Source organism: Neophocaena asiaeorientalis, unplaced genomic scaffold, assembly GCF_003031525.2.
Source record: "Neophocaena asiaeorientalis asiaeorientalis breed wild unplaced genomic scaffold, Neophocaena_asiaeorientalis_V1.1 scaffold123, whole genome shotgun sequence".
Taxonomy (NCBI): domain Eukaryota; kingdom Metazoa; phylum Chordata; class Mammalia; order Artiodactyla; family Phocoenidae; genus Neophocaena; species Neophocaena asiaeorientalis.
Genome location: NW_020173666.1, coordinates 4,354,287 through 4,367,645, shown reverse-complemented (window position 1 = coordinate 4,367,645; position 13,359 = coordinate 4,354,287). Strand labels below are relative to the sequence as shown.

The following is a 13,359-nucleotide window of genomic DNA, read 5'->3' as shown; positions in this document are numbered from 1 at the left end:
CAGGGAAAGAAATGCCATTAGAAGAGAAAAGAAAGAAGAATTGTAGATGATTAAAGAGAGAAGACAGTCAAAACTCACTTCCCATATTTGTCAATGTCAACTCAGTCGATCCAACACAAGTAGTGGCCACAAGACTGACCTTAGTGGAAATTCTATAATAGCATGTTTTTACTATTGATCTCTTTGCTTTTAAAGCTTCTTACTTTACTGAATGAGAATGGAACTTTCCAAATTTAGTATTTGCTCTTAGTTGGGAAGTCTCTATAGCCTGGACGATCTTGGCCCAGTTAGGTCATAATTCAAACTAGTGAGAAGAATGCAAGATAAAACATGTCACAGGAGAAATTCGCTGGCGCTCAGTCATATCCAGAGCCTTGGCATGCCTTAGTAAAGTTCAGCTTTTCTCCCCCTTCTCTGATATAATCTGCGTTTTGCTAAACAGGACTTAAACAAACTTGAACTTTATTCCAGAAAAGTAAAGAGAAAGCTTTGATACTCTTGAAGGCCCTTACATTTCAGAAATTCAGGTTTATTCAATATTTAAAAGACACTGAAAACTGGTACACTGTGCTCCCCTCAGTGTGACACCATCTTAATTGTACTTTCAGTGAACGAATGAGTGTTTGGGAGGCTGATCCTCCCAGGGACCTGGCTCCCAGACCTGACCACATGGGTTAGACCATCACTTTAAGATATTCTGAAGATTTCCCAGTAGGGGTTAGTAATGTGAGGACCACAGTCCACAGTGATGTGACACCACAGTCCAAGCATTTTTATGATATTTACTCTTGCACGTGAGAAATATTTCAAAGAACTTCACCATGGGCCCAACGATATTCTAAAAGCACCAATAAAGAGAATCAACACTACAAAATGTTGTCCTAATTATCCTGGGCTTTTATCAAAAATACTAATATTCTGGTCAAGTAAAATGACAGGAAAATGTCAGGAATGGTAGGGGGTAGGATTGTGTAAAGAAAAAGGTAGTCTGGAAGACAAGATGCCTTTTCATCTCTTTGGTACAACATATTGAAATCTATAATAATAATTTTTAATTGAATTCCCAATTCTTAACTTGGAGAGAGAAGGGAAATTCTTACCATATGTTTGGGCATCAAAGACAAAAAGCTAAGGGTGTTGGCTGTAATCATAGATAAAAATGCACATGCACTGAAACTTAGACTTTCCTCACAGAGTTCATGATTATTATTTGCACTCGCAGCTGCTATACAACACATGCATGCGGACAGGATAGAAATCAAATCACCCTCTGGTTATATATTAAAGGAAGTAGCATCTCCAGCTCCTATTTCCCCATGTACAATACTCATTACGCCTGTTTCTAGGTTCCTATTTTCAGTTGTTCTCCGAATCCAATGGCTTTATCAGTAACAATTATCTATGCCTCTGAGGCTAATCAGCTTAAAAAGAAACATTTGCCTGAAAGCCTCCTCTTTAAGTTTACTCTGGATAATGGCAAAGGCTACCACTGGCTACTGTGAGGACCTCCATGGGGGCCCCATCCAGACAGATGCATCAGACAGGCCTGGAGACTCCTGTGGAGGGGGGCCCCTCCCTCTAACCATCTCACTGCCTTTTACCCTCAAATCAACAGGAAAGGAAGACAGCAGCAAAAATCAGGTTAAGGGCTCTAAGCTTGAGACTGTGAGGCATCTGAAATCAGGTAGGATTGGGTAGGACCACACCTCTACACACGGATGGCCAGATGGCTGTGTTTGCACGTTAGTCATCCATCATAGGGCTGCCCTGCCACTTACTCCACCTTCCTGGGTCAACACCAGCTTTTCCCTCCCTCCTCCTTCCCTGCCTGCTATTAGCTCAAAGTATAACATGCTTCTCAAATTATGGATTATATCAGGTGACCTGACATAATTAACCCAAATAATCCATTGAAACTGACCTAGTATCTGTTTGTTTTGCACAGTAAAATGGAAAAGTTGCACACTGTGGGAGATTTGGCCACTTCCAGTTAACTGCCTCTCTGCTACCCTAAAGGCTGGAAGGTGAAATCTCTAAGAAATTTCTCTGGTCTTTGTTAGGTAGCCAGGTTTGGATGTAAATGATCTGGGCAACATGTATGTTGGCATTTAGAAGCATAGACTCTGGGGCCAGGTGCTGAGAACCAGGTGAGAAATCATAATCTGATTGCTACCAGGACATTTTTCTGATGGCTCGACCAGGTGTGTGTGTGTGTGTGTGTGTGTGTGTGTGTGTGTGTGTGTGTGTGTGTTTATCCTGTGTATGTGTCAGCTCTAGGATTGGCGTGGAATTTGCCGAGAGGTAGGAAATTACAGAACTAAACTATCATTCTTGAGGCTGGGGAAAGGTGCCTGAGGCACACACCCGTGGCAGGTAAGAAATAAAGCGGTGGGGGGATTTTTCTAAGCTGGGAGGTTGTTCTTGTTTCATGTGAAGATGAATGTGTAGTTCAATCCCTTCCCATGGTTTTTGTATTTTTAATTATACTGGGTTTTAAATAGTCAATTTAAAGACACCTGTGTGTTGTTTCTTTTTACACCTCTAACCTAGGAGACTGTGTTTCTGGGACTGGGACAGGCTCAAGCATGACTCCCATGATCCTCTGCTGCAGGGATGCTCATCTCACAGGCACATCCCAGGGCTGCCCTGTCACTTAATCAGCTTTCTCAAAGTGATTGAAAAGCACACTTGACACACGTGCCCTCTTCAGAGATCAAGTTATAATTAAATCCAGGAAAACTCTCTGACAGCTGGAGCCCAGGTTTTGAGTTTGGTATGTGTTCTTGCAAAAGCCCGCAGCCATAGCTGATGTGTCGCTGCCACATGCCTGGTGTGGGTGACCCTGGAATGTTTGTTCTGCCTACAGTCTATTTTGCTTGGGGAAAATGAAAGCCCACTAGTAAAGTAAATTTGCTTTGAATACAGATTTAATCATTTTCTCACAAAACTGAAGCTCTCCGTGTTCCGGACAGGACAAAAGGTTAGTTCGATATTGTGCCAACAAACAAGGAACCATAACTAAGTAGTTGAGAATAGGTAAACACAAATGGCTTGGGAGAGGGGGAAGTGTCTGGTGGGGTGCCAGCGTGGGGACCAGATTTAACAGCTTCATCAAAGGGAATGTGTTAAATGCTCATTAACTGAATTTACAAATGATCCCCAACTGGGGGTGTTGCAAACAACAGAGGAATAAACACACACACACACACACACACACACACACACACACTAATTACATGCACACGTGCATACAAAGCAGGAAATGAAGGAGCCTTCTGCTTGGAAAATAAATCCAAGATAAAATAGTTTTAAATATAGACATTCAAAGAAAGCATTAACATAGATTTCATACAGGATTAAGGGAACAACTTGTCAATAGTAAGCTGCTGTCTCTGGTGAAGGTTATTGGGCCACTGCAAAGGGTAGGAGGGGAGACCGTGCCCATGGTGGCAGGGGGCGTGCACATCCCCAAAGGAGCCTGGAAAAGATCTGAAACACGCTCAGAAGGAAAGCAGGGGCCACTGGACACCAACGGAGGCAGAGTAGAATGCTTGATGGTAACAGGCCACCAGATTCTAAATATTTGTTCCTGAAATCCCTAATTTTCTAGGGCTTCAGGAGCCATTGACCCAGGCCACACTGTGGGTGTTGGTGGTGGAGGAAGGGCCACAGTGGATCACACTGGCACCCCACCATCACCCTACAGATGCTTAAGAAGCCATTAGGAACAGACTTCTTAGGGGATTGTTCTGAGTGTTGCAGAGGCATCTTGAGGAAAAAAAAGCGCATTCTAGATCTTCAGCCGCATCCTGATGGCATCAGAGACTCAGAGTGAGAACAGCACCTCTACTCGCGCCCCAGCCCTGAAATCTGACCCTCTAGTCTTCCCCTGCTGACTCCTGGGGCAGCACGTGGAGGGAAGGCAGGGTGGGTCAGCAGACTGGCCGATGGGACAACTGGGCTGCGGTTCTGCTTCTGCTGCTAAATATTTGTGTGCCTGGGGGCAAGTCTCTGGACCTCTCTCTCCGGGTCTTAGTTTCCTAATAAGATCAGATTTTCTTACTGGAGAATCCATGAATTAGCTTCAGGGAGATCTCAACTCCCTTGTGCGTAAACATTTTATGTGAATATGCACATGTGCTTTTTTAAAGAGAAAGGACACATCCTTTAGGAAAGAATCATATTTTAAAAGACGTTCATGATGTAAGAGAGTTAACAACCACTGACTATCACTGGATTATTCCTAAATTTAGCTGGCGCTACACTTCAATCCTTACCCCATACAATCCCTTCCATCTCTAACCCGTATAAACAACCAGAGGTTCAGGTAACAGAGCAAGAATCTGAGGCACCTGCCTATCATAGGTCACCAAACCTATAATCCAGACATCTTAGGTGTGTTTGGACTGAAAACCATTGGAGCCTCTTGGCTCAGTTGGTTAGAACATAGGAAAAGTAAGTTCAGGGTTGCAGGTGTGATTCATGCTTAGACCGTTTCTTCACTTGAAAAGTAGAGAAAGGGGGAAACACTTCTACCAGAATTACCATAGGAAGCCCTACTCAGGCATCTTGGAACTTAAGGAAAATAGTGGAAAAGAGAAAAATATATAGCGTCTCATGGCTTTTTGAAAAACAAATGTAATGTCATACCATGTCCTCAGCCAAACCTTGTCAAGGGTCCTCTGGCTACCACCCTGTGAAATGGCTTTTCTTGGGCCCGCAAACACCCAGAGGCCACAATGTAAAGTAATACAAACGTGGTAGGGTGCTAGGTGCTTATCTCCTTTAGCCCACGTCACAACTGTAGCAGGTGGATAGTGTTAGCTTCATCCTCATTTTCCAGGTAAAAAAGGGGACTTTGGAAATGGGGAGGCAACTTTTCTAAGGCCACAGATGGCAGATGATGGAGGCTGGATTCAAATGCAGGCAGTCCCACTTCAGACCTTACCTACTGGTTCAACAACTGTGTGGGATTCCCATGAGGGCGTGAGGGGAGAGGTGAGAAGGGCCGGAGCGGGAGAAGGAGGTGGCATCACGTATGTTCCGGTGCGCGTACGTTCCTGCTCCTGTGGGCACCCCATAAGTACAGTATGGATTGGGTACAGAGCTGCTTGAATTTTACCTCCTAACTACTTCCTTAGACAGTTACTCCAGCTTATTATGTTTCAAGGCCAAACAAGTCAATCTCTCCCTCTCCCTCCCTGTGTCCTTACCCCTCTCTCTTATCCTCTCTTATTCTCTAACCAAAAGACCCTATATTCTTTTTTTTTTTTAAAAAAACACCCTTTTATTTCTATATCTGTAAAAGATGCTAAGTGACCTGAGTTCTCTTTGTTTGTTTGGCCTCACCGTACGGCTTGCAGCATCTTAGTTCCCTGACCGGGGATCGAACCCATGCCCCCTGCAGTGGAAGCGCGGAGTCCTAACTGCTGGACTGCCAGGGAATTCCTGACCCTATATTCTTGAAGTTCTGTTGCTTAAAACGTCTGTGAGGGACTTCCCTGGTGGCGCAATGGTTAAGAATCCGCCTGCCAATGCAGCGCACACGGGTTCGAGCCCTGGTCCGGGAAGATCCCACATGCCGCGGAGCAACTAAGCCAGTGCACCACAACTACTGAGCTGCACTCTAGAGACTGTGAGCCACAACTACTGAGCCCGTGTGCCACAGCTGCTGAAGCCCGTGCGCCTAGAGCCCGTACTCTGCAACAAGAGAAGCCACCACAATGAGAAGCCCGCGCGTTGCAATTTGGAGTAGCCCCCGCTCGCCGCAACTAGAGAAAGCTGGTGTGCAGCAACGAAGACCCAACGCAGCCAAAAATAAATAAATCTATTTTAAAAAAAAGTCTGTGAGAATATAAATTCAGAATAATGGCTACGTTTGTAGGTGAGGGAGGGCATGTGAGAGGTGAGAAGTACAGAGTGCCTTTAGATGTATAAGTTTTATGCTTTCTTAAGCTGGACCATGGGTATGGACTTAATGGTTTGTATGTTTTCATCTGAAAAATGTGAATATTATTAAATATTAAACAATCTTTTTCACAGTCAGCCTGAAAAAAGATTTACTTGGCCTTAAAAATGTTCATACCACTTGACTGAGCAGCTCCATTTCTGGGAATCTATTGTGAGGAAATAATCTGAAATGAGGGCAAAGATTTATATGCCAAAGGTTCATCACAACGTTATTTCTAATTTAAAAATCTTGAAATAATTTAAAAAGCCTAACAAAGAAGAATGATTGGGCAAATTATGCTGCATCTGTGAGCTGGAATATTATATATACTTCAAAAAAAAGATGCTTACGAAGTGTTTTTAACGGTATAAGGAAACACATTTGATGAAATTTTAAGTGGAAAATCAGAATATGAAATCACGCATAAAATAAGATTTCAGAGCTCTGGAAGAGACTGAAAGAAAAAGACTTGAAAGAACAAGGCAAATAGTGGGCACCTTTGTGTTGTACAACTGTGGCCCTTTGGACTTGTTTTTAAGTTCTAATTTTATGCAACTGAGTATAAATTACTTTTATCTCGTTTTTTTTTTGGCCACGCTGCACAGCCTGTGGGATCTCAGTTCCCCGACCAGGGACTGAACATGGGCCACAGCGGTGAAAGCACAGAGTCCTAACCACTAGGCCACCAGGGAACTCCCAGTATGTATTACTTTTATAAAATGGAAAAAATAAAACTAAAAAATTATCTGCTTATTGGTTCTTGTCATCAAAAATCTTCTGATATGTTCCTGTATTGGCAATTGGGATGACTTTTGTTCCTTAGCCTAGATAATGTGTTCCTGCTGACAGAATAACTCACAGGGCTATGGACGGGCCTTCTGGAGTTCCTGGTCCCCAAACAATTCAGTGTCTCCTGTTTTGTGTCATCTATTCCAAGACTAGATGGAGATGAGGAAAGCCCAGTAGGAGACCCAGGTAGATACACATGCTTCTGACCAAGTAGGGAAGAACTATGGTCATGTGAGGTAAGGGTGTGAGGTTTCTCTGGCATGTACACACACACACACACACACACACACACACACACACACACACACCCTCGCCTCCCCACAGTGTCCCTGCCCACATTCCACCTGGCCTGCGTGCCACAGGAGGAAGGTATGTGGCAGGAGTCCAGGGCCTCTGAGGCAGCTGTCTCAGGGCCCAGGTGGCCGCAGGGCAGCAGTCACAGCTGGCAGGTGGAGAGTGGGCGTGGGAGGGAGTGCGAGCTGCTCTGGGATCCTCTCTTCTTCATGGTCCCCTCCTCCTTCTTCAGTTCAGTCATTCACCCCAGAGGAAAGTGTCTGGCTAGTTTAACCAGCTGCGGACGGCTCAGAATAAGGAAGAAATAAACCTGGGCTTAGCTGCAATCAAACGATAAGCCTTGTGGAGTGGGGTCCCCAGAGAGAGTTGCGAAGCAGCTGGTTGAATCTCTTCAGGTTTCCTTCCAGGGATACGTGAGTGTCCTTCCCTGCCCCCTGGATACATCTCTAGGTGTGTCCTCACCGCAGAGAAATGAGCTATGCTTAGAAGCAGAGGCTGCAGCTGGGGAGAGGGCTGGACATATTATAGATGGAGGAGAGGGCAAAAATGCAAAAGGCACCACCTGGGACTCCTTACCACAATCTTGATCAGATGTTAAAAATATATATATTATGTATATTTATTATATATATAATATATTTATATACTTTATTTATCTTATTTAATTTTTGGCCGTGTGGAATCTTAGTTCCCTGACCAGGGATCGAACCCGTGCCCCTTGCAGTGGAAGCGCAGAGTCCTAACCACTGGACCGCCAGGGAATTCCTCAACATACTTTAAATACATATTTACATTTATTTAAACTATAAATGCGGGACTTCCCTGGTGGCGCAGTGGTTAAGAATCCGCCTGCCAATGCAGGGGACATGGGTTTGAGCCTGGGTCCGGGAAGATCCCACATGCCACAGAGCAACTAAACCCGTGTGCCACAAGTACGGAGCCCCCGTGCTGCAACTACTGAAGCCTGCGCACCTAGAACCCGTGCTCTGCAACAAGAGAAGCCACTGCAATGAAAAACTGGTGCACTGCAACGCAGAGTAGCCCCCGCTCACCACTAGAGAAAGCCCGCGCTCAGCAACAAAGACCCAACGCAGCCAAAAATAATAATAAATAAAATACACAACATAAAGAAAAACAAAACAAAACAAAACTATAAATGCTTTAAAGATGTTTGATATATATTTACATATTTTTAAAATATATTTAAAGATGTTTTTATATGTATCTGTTTGATATGTGTATAGATACATGCTTTTTAATCATCATAATATCAGGCTGAGGTTAATAAGCAAAATTTATTAAGTCAAGTAGTACTCAAGGCCTTACTCCCCTTCTTCCCCCCCCCCCCACAGAGTTCCCTTCTTCACCTGCTCCTTCCCTGACACAACCACTCTTAGCTCTTTTGCTTCTTTTATTTGTTTGTTGCTGGCATTGTCATCTTTCTAAATTATGTGCCTATCCTGCTATTTCTTAGATTCTTTTCCCCCGCTACAGACATTATCTATTGACTTCCTAATATGAAAGATGATGATTTAACATTCCATCCTGCCTCCTTCCCCTACCCCTCCTTATTTTCCCTTTTTTTATCCTCCCAGTGTAATGATTGTGTTACCTCAGGGATTGAACCCAGGTACTCTGCATTGAGAACGCAAGATCTTATCCACTGCAGCACCAGGGAAGTCCCGATGTAACTATTTTGACCCCTTATATGCTATAAGTCCACCCCACACTTGACCATTTCTAGGTTAGAAGTCATTTGTACCTCGGAATTTGGAAATTACTGTTCTTGGCTTTTAGGGTTACTGTTGAGCAGTCAATGCCATTCAGATTCCAGATGGTTTATGTGACCTTCTTTTTGCTTTCTGGCAGCCTTTAGGGTCTTCTGTTTACCCCTAGTGTTCTGAAATTTCACAACGATGTGCCTTATTCTCTATGTTGGGTGCTAGGTGGGTCTTTCTAATCAGGAAACTCCTTTTACTTCCGGGAAATTTTTGTTTATTGTTTCATTGATTTCTTCCATTTTGTTTTTTCAGCTCTCTCTTTCCAGAACTTATTATTTGGATATTTGACCTATTGGACTGACCATCTAATTTCCTTAGACTCTGTCCCATTTCCTATCTAGTTCTGTCAAATTTCCTAAACTTTATCTTCGAAGCCTCTTAAAAATTCTTTCTGTTTTCAGAATATTCTTTTTTTTTTTTAATTGTATTTGTTTTTCTTCCTCTTGCCTCACTGAGCATACTCAGTGTGTATATACATGTATGTATACACATAAACAAAAATACAAGAGAACAAATCCATACTTTTATTTATTCACTTTTCAATAAGTTTAAATCTTCGAAGGGTACAGCATCACATGGATTCTGTGTCCAATGGCCTTAGGAGGAAGGTTGCTTTGGAATTTGGCACCAATGGTGCCGCTGGTACCATGAACTTGAGTTATCTTTCCCCAGACTACTCTGGTTTTGTTGGGTTTTCCCACCAGGAGTTACTGTGTTCTGGGAATTCCCTGGTGGTCCAGTGGTTAGGACTCTGTGCTTTCACTGCTGAGGGCCCAGGTTCAGTCCCTGGTCTGGGAACTAAGATCTTGCAAGCCATGGGGCACGGCCGAAAAAGAAGTTACTATGTTCTTTGCTTTGTACACAAAAGCACATCTCTTGGCTAGACAGAATTTAGTTTCATCTCGAGCATATACACCTTCAATTTTCAGAAAAGCTGTGTGCTCCCTCTGGTTCCAGGGACCCCGCTTCTAGCCAGCAAAAAAGGCCTTGGACCATAGCCTTCCAGATATATGTCGTTTTAGAAGTCCTGTTCCCAGCAGGCCTCCACAGGCTCCAAGATGGCTGAAAGAGCCTCAGTGTGTATTTTCGATGCAATTCTGTCCCTCAGATTGTCTCTGCTACCTTTGAGTTCATTTTCCCCACCCATCTGTTTAGCTGTCTTTCACGTCCACTGCTTTCTCCTGTTATCTGATGATTCTTTGTTTATACTTAAGACTGAGGCACCAGAAATCAGATTGGAAGCACTGCATTGTGGGGCTTCCTTTCCCAGAACCTTCTTAGGGTTCTCAGTTCCAATACGCTTGTTCCTGTGGGTGTTCTCCACACCCCACACCCCATGTAATTAATTTTCATTTGCCTCCGTTATATTCCACATCAGTTGCTACTGTTTCCCTCAATCTGTGTTCAATCTTCCCAACTTTTGTTGGCATTTCTCATTTCTGTTATCCAGCCCCCTACCCCGCATCATTGCTGTTCTTGTGGTTTTATTTTATTTCCCTCCTTATTTCAATTTTGCTGCGATTTGAGGAGGGAGTGGCGACAAAGAACATATGTTAATGCAATGTAGTATGTATAACGAGACATCATGCTTCTCCTATGTCTTATTATCACACTTTCAACACGCTCCATATCAACAGTCTATCTCAAAAATGGCTGAAAAGGTATCTCTTTTGTAGAATGTGCTCAGAGGAAACAACTGCCCATCAAATTTTCTTATCCCAAGATATCCTTCTTCTGTGACACTCTTTTGATCTATTTCTTCATTAAGGTAATAAAAGGTTACCATTTACTGAGGACCTACTGTGTGTACTTTACACTCAATATGTCTCATTTCATCTTCACAGAATCCCTGCAAGGTAGGCGTTATTATACCCATTTTACAGACAAGGACTGTGGCTCAGAAACTTTTCCCAGGAAACTCAGCTGACAAGATGTGGAGCCTAGATTCAAGGAGGCATCAGTCTAACTTCCAAGCTGACTGCTCTTTCCAGGGCACTTTGCTGCCCATCCCCAGGGGTTGTTCAGTGCTTGGTGACAGCTGTGACAGCAGGAGTAACACACCAGGAGCTCTTTGATAGAATATAATTTCCATGCAGGTAGAGCCCTCACCTGCCTTGTCTACATCCATCTCCCAAGCACAAGAATAATACTTGATGCACTGAAAACACACAATCAATATTTTTTAAATAAACCAATGAATGAATGGATGAACATGATATCCTTTAATTCTCAGAGCAACGCAGTCATAACTCTTACATTACCCTTTCATAAAAGGTTAGAAAACAAGTTTCAGAAACGGGATTTCTGTTTCCTGGGGATCTGCCCTTTCTAGGAAGTGTTGTTTTTATGTAATCTGAGGAATAACCCGTGCTAAGGTGTCAGCTAGGACCTGAGAGGATAGCTGAGTTGGCTTGGCTTCATGAGTTCAGAATTATTCATCATTGGAGAAGGTGTAGAGGAAAGGGAACCCTTCTACACTGTTGATGGGAATGTAAATTGGTGCAGCCACTATGGAAAACAGTATGGAGGTTCCTCAAAAAACTAAAAATAGAATTACCATATGATCCATCAATCCCACTCCTGGGCATATATCCAGACAAAAATATAATTCAAAAGATACACGCACCCCTGTGTTCATAGCAGCACTATTCACAATAGCCAAGACATGGAAGCAACCTAAGTGTCCATCGACAGATGAATGGATAAAGAAGATGTGGTACATATATAGAACGGAATACTACTCAGCCATTAAAAAAGAATGAAATAATGCCATTGGCAGCAACATGGATGGACCTAGGGATTATCATACTGAGTGAAGTAAGTCAGAAAGAGAAAGACAAATACCATACGATATCACTTATATGTGAAATCTAAAGTATGACACAAATGAACTTACCTACAAAACAGAAACAGATTCACAGACATAGAGAACAGACCTGTGGTTGCCAAGAGGGGGTGGGTGGGGGAGGGATGGACTGGGAGGTTGGGATTAGCAGACGCAAACTATTATATATAGAATGGATAAACAACAAGGTCCTACTGAGTAGCACGGGGAACTATATTCAATATCGTGTGATAAACCATTATGGAAAAGAATATGAAAAAGAATGTAAATATGTGTATAACTGAACCGCTTGCTATATAGCAGAAATTAACACAACAGTCTAAATCAACTATACTTGAATAAAATAAATTAAAAAAACAGAATTATTCAGCATTCATTCAACAAAATACTAGTGACTGTTCATTATGTGCTGGACTGGGAGACTGAAATTCATTAAATCTCATCTTAGCTTCACAATAATCCTGCTAGGTAGCTAGTCGTTCTAAAACCAGACTCTTAAATATCCATTTGCCAACGAAGAGTTCGCTTAAAATTCAAACTCTGTTTGAGAATCTGGACTTCATTTTAGTGTCCTGTGTTTTCTTGGCATTTTGGAGCAGTTTGATGGTTTTAAACAATTAGTTCCGGGGCTTCCCTGGTGGCGCAGTGGTTGAGAGTCCGCCTGCCGATGCAGGGGACACGGGTTCTGCCCCGGTCCGGGAAGATCCCACACGCCGCGGAGCGGCTGGGCTCGTGAGCCATGGCCGCTGAGCCTGCGCGTCCGGAGCCTGGGCTCTGCAACGGGAGAGGCCACAACTGTGAGAGGCCAGCGTACCAGAAAAAAAAAAAGAAAATTAGTTCCTTAAAGGGCACATCTAACTTAATTTTGTATTTCTGTTAGGTATTGCTTGAACTTGCACGATTTTTTAAAAAAGATGGGATTGTTTTGGACACTTGAAAGTGCCTTTTGACCTATTTTTGAATAGTTAAGCTCTTTTAAGTCAGTTTATGTAAAAAGCCTTTTATTCAGAATTTAAATTAAATTAAAACTGAATTTAATTTAATGATGTTTATTTCCAGGACACCTGAATGGTTGTAAAAATGCTCCGTAGGGGACTGATGTTACATAAGATATTCTCCTGCCAGGCTGTAATGAGTAAAAAATGAAGACAGACACCTAGGCAACCCACTTACTACCCAATTCCTCTTTTCCTACTTCCTCTCCCACCACTGCTGTCCAAGGAGGAGGTGGGGCTCCTCCTGGCTCCCTATTTTTGCCAAATGCTATGTTTCCTTGATCTCTTGAGTCAAAGGAAAGAACTCAGGTGGGTCACGGGTCACTAAGTGGAAGTATTGGAGGCAGGTAAAACTTCTGGTAACTTCTCCAGCAAGCTTACCTCACTATTCATCCAAAAACTATGCCCTAAAACATCAGTGGGGCATGTGAAAGGCTTAAAATAGGAATGACTAAAACAGCTAGAGAGATAGATAACTTTGTAGCATTTGTAGTTACTTTATTAATTGTAGAAATGCTTATAATAATCCAAACAGGTAGCAAAAGGGAGAATTACATTCTTTCTGCCTGCCTAACACATCCTTGGATCAGAATTTGTGAAATTTGTTAACTAGTTGAATGTGTCCCTATTTTTTTTTTGTCCCTATTTTTGATGGGAGAAAACGGAATCAAATTGCTCAGAGCAATTTGAGGGAGAGGTAAGAGC

At 42.9% G+C, this 13,359-nt stretch overlaps 1 protein-coding gene and 1 pseudogene across 1 annotated transcript in view; both read right to left on the bottom strand.

The window, feature by feature from the left end:
* SASH1 (SAM and SH3 domain containing 1) overlaps positions 1 to 13,359 on the bottom strand; it is an 856,260-nt gene that overhangs the window by 231,815 nt on the left and 611,086 nt on the right. The gene's annotated exons all lie outside the window — the stretch shown is intronic.
* LOC112401548 (60S ribosomal protein L35a-like) lies at positions 9,363 to 10,942 on the bottom strand (annotated as a pseudogene).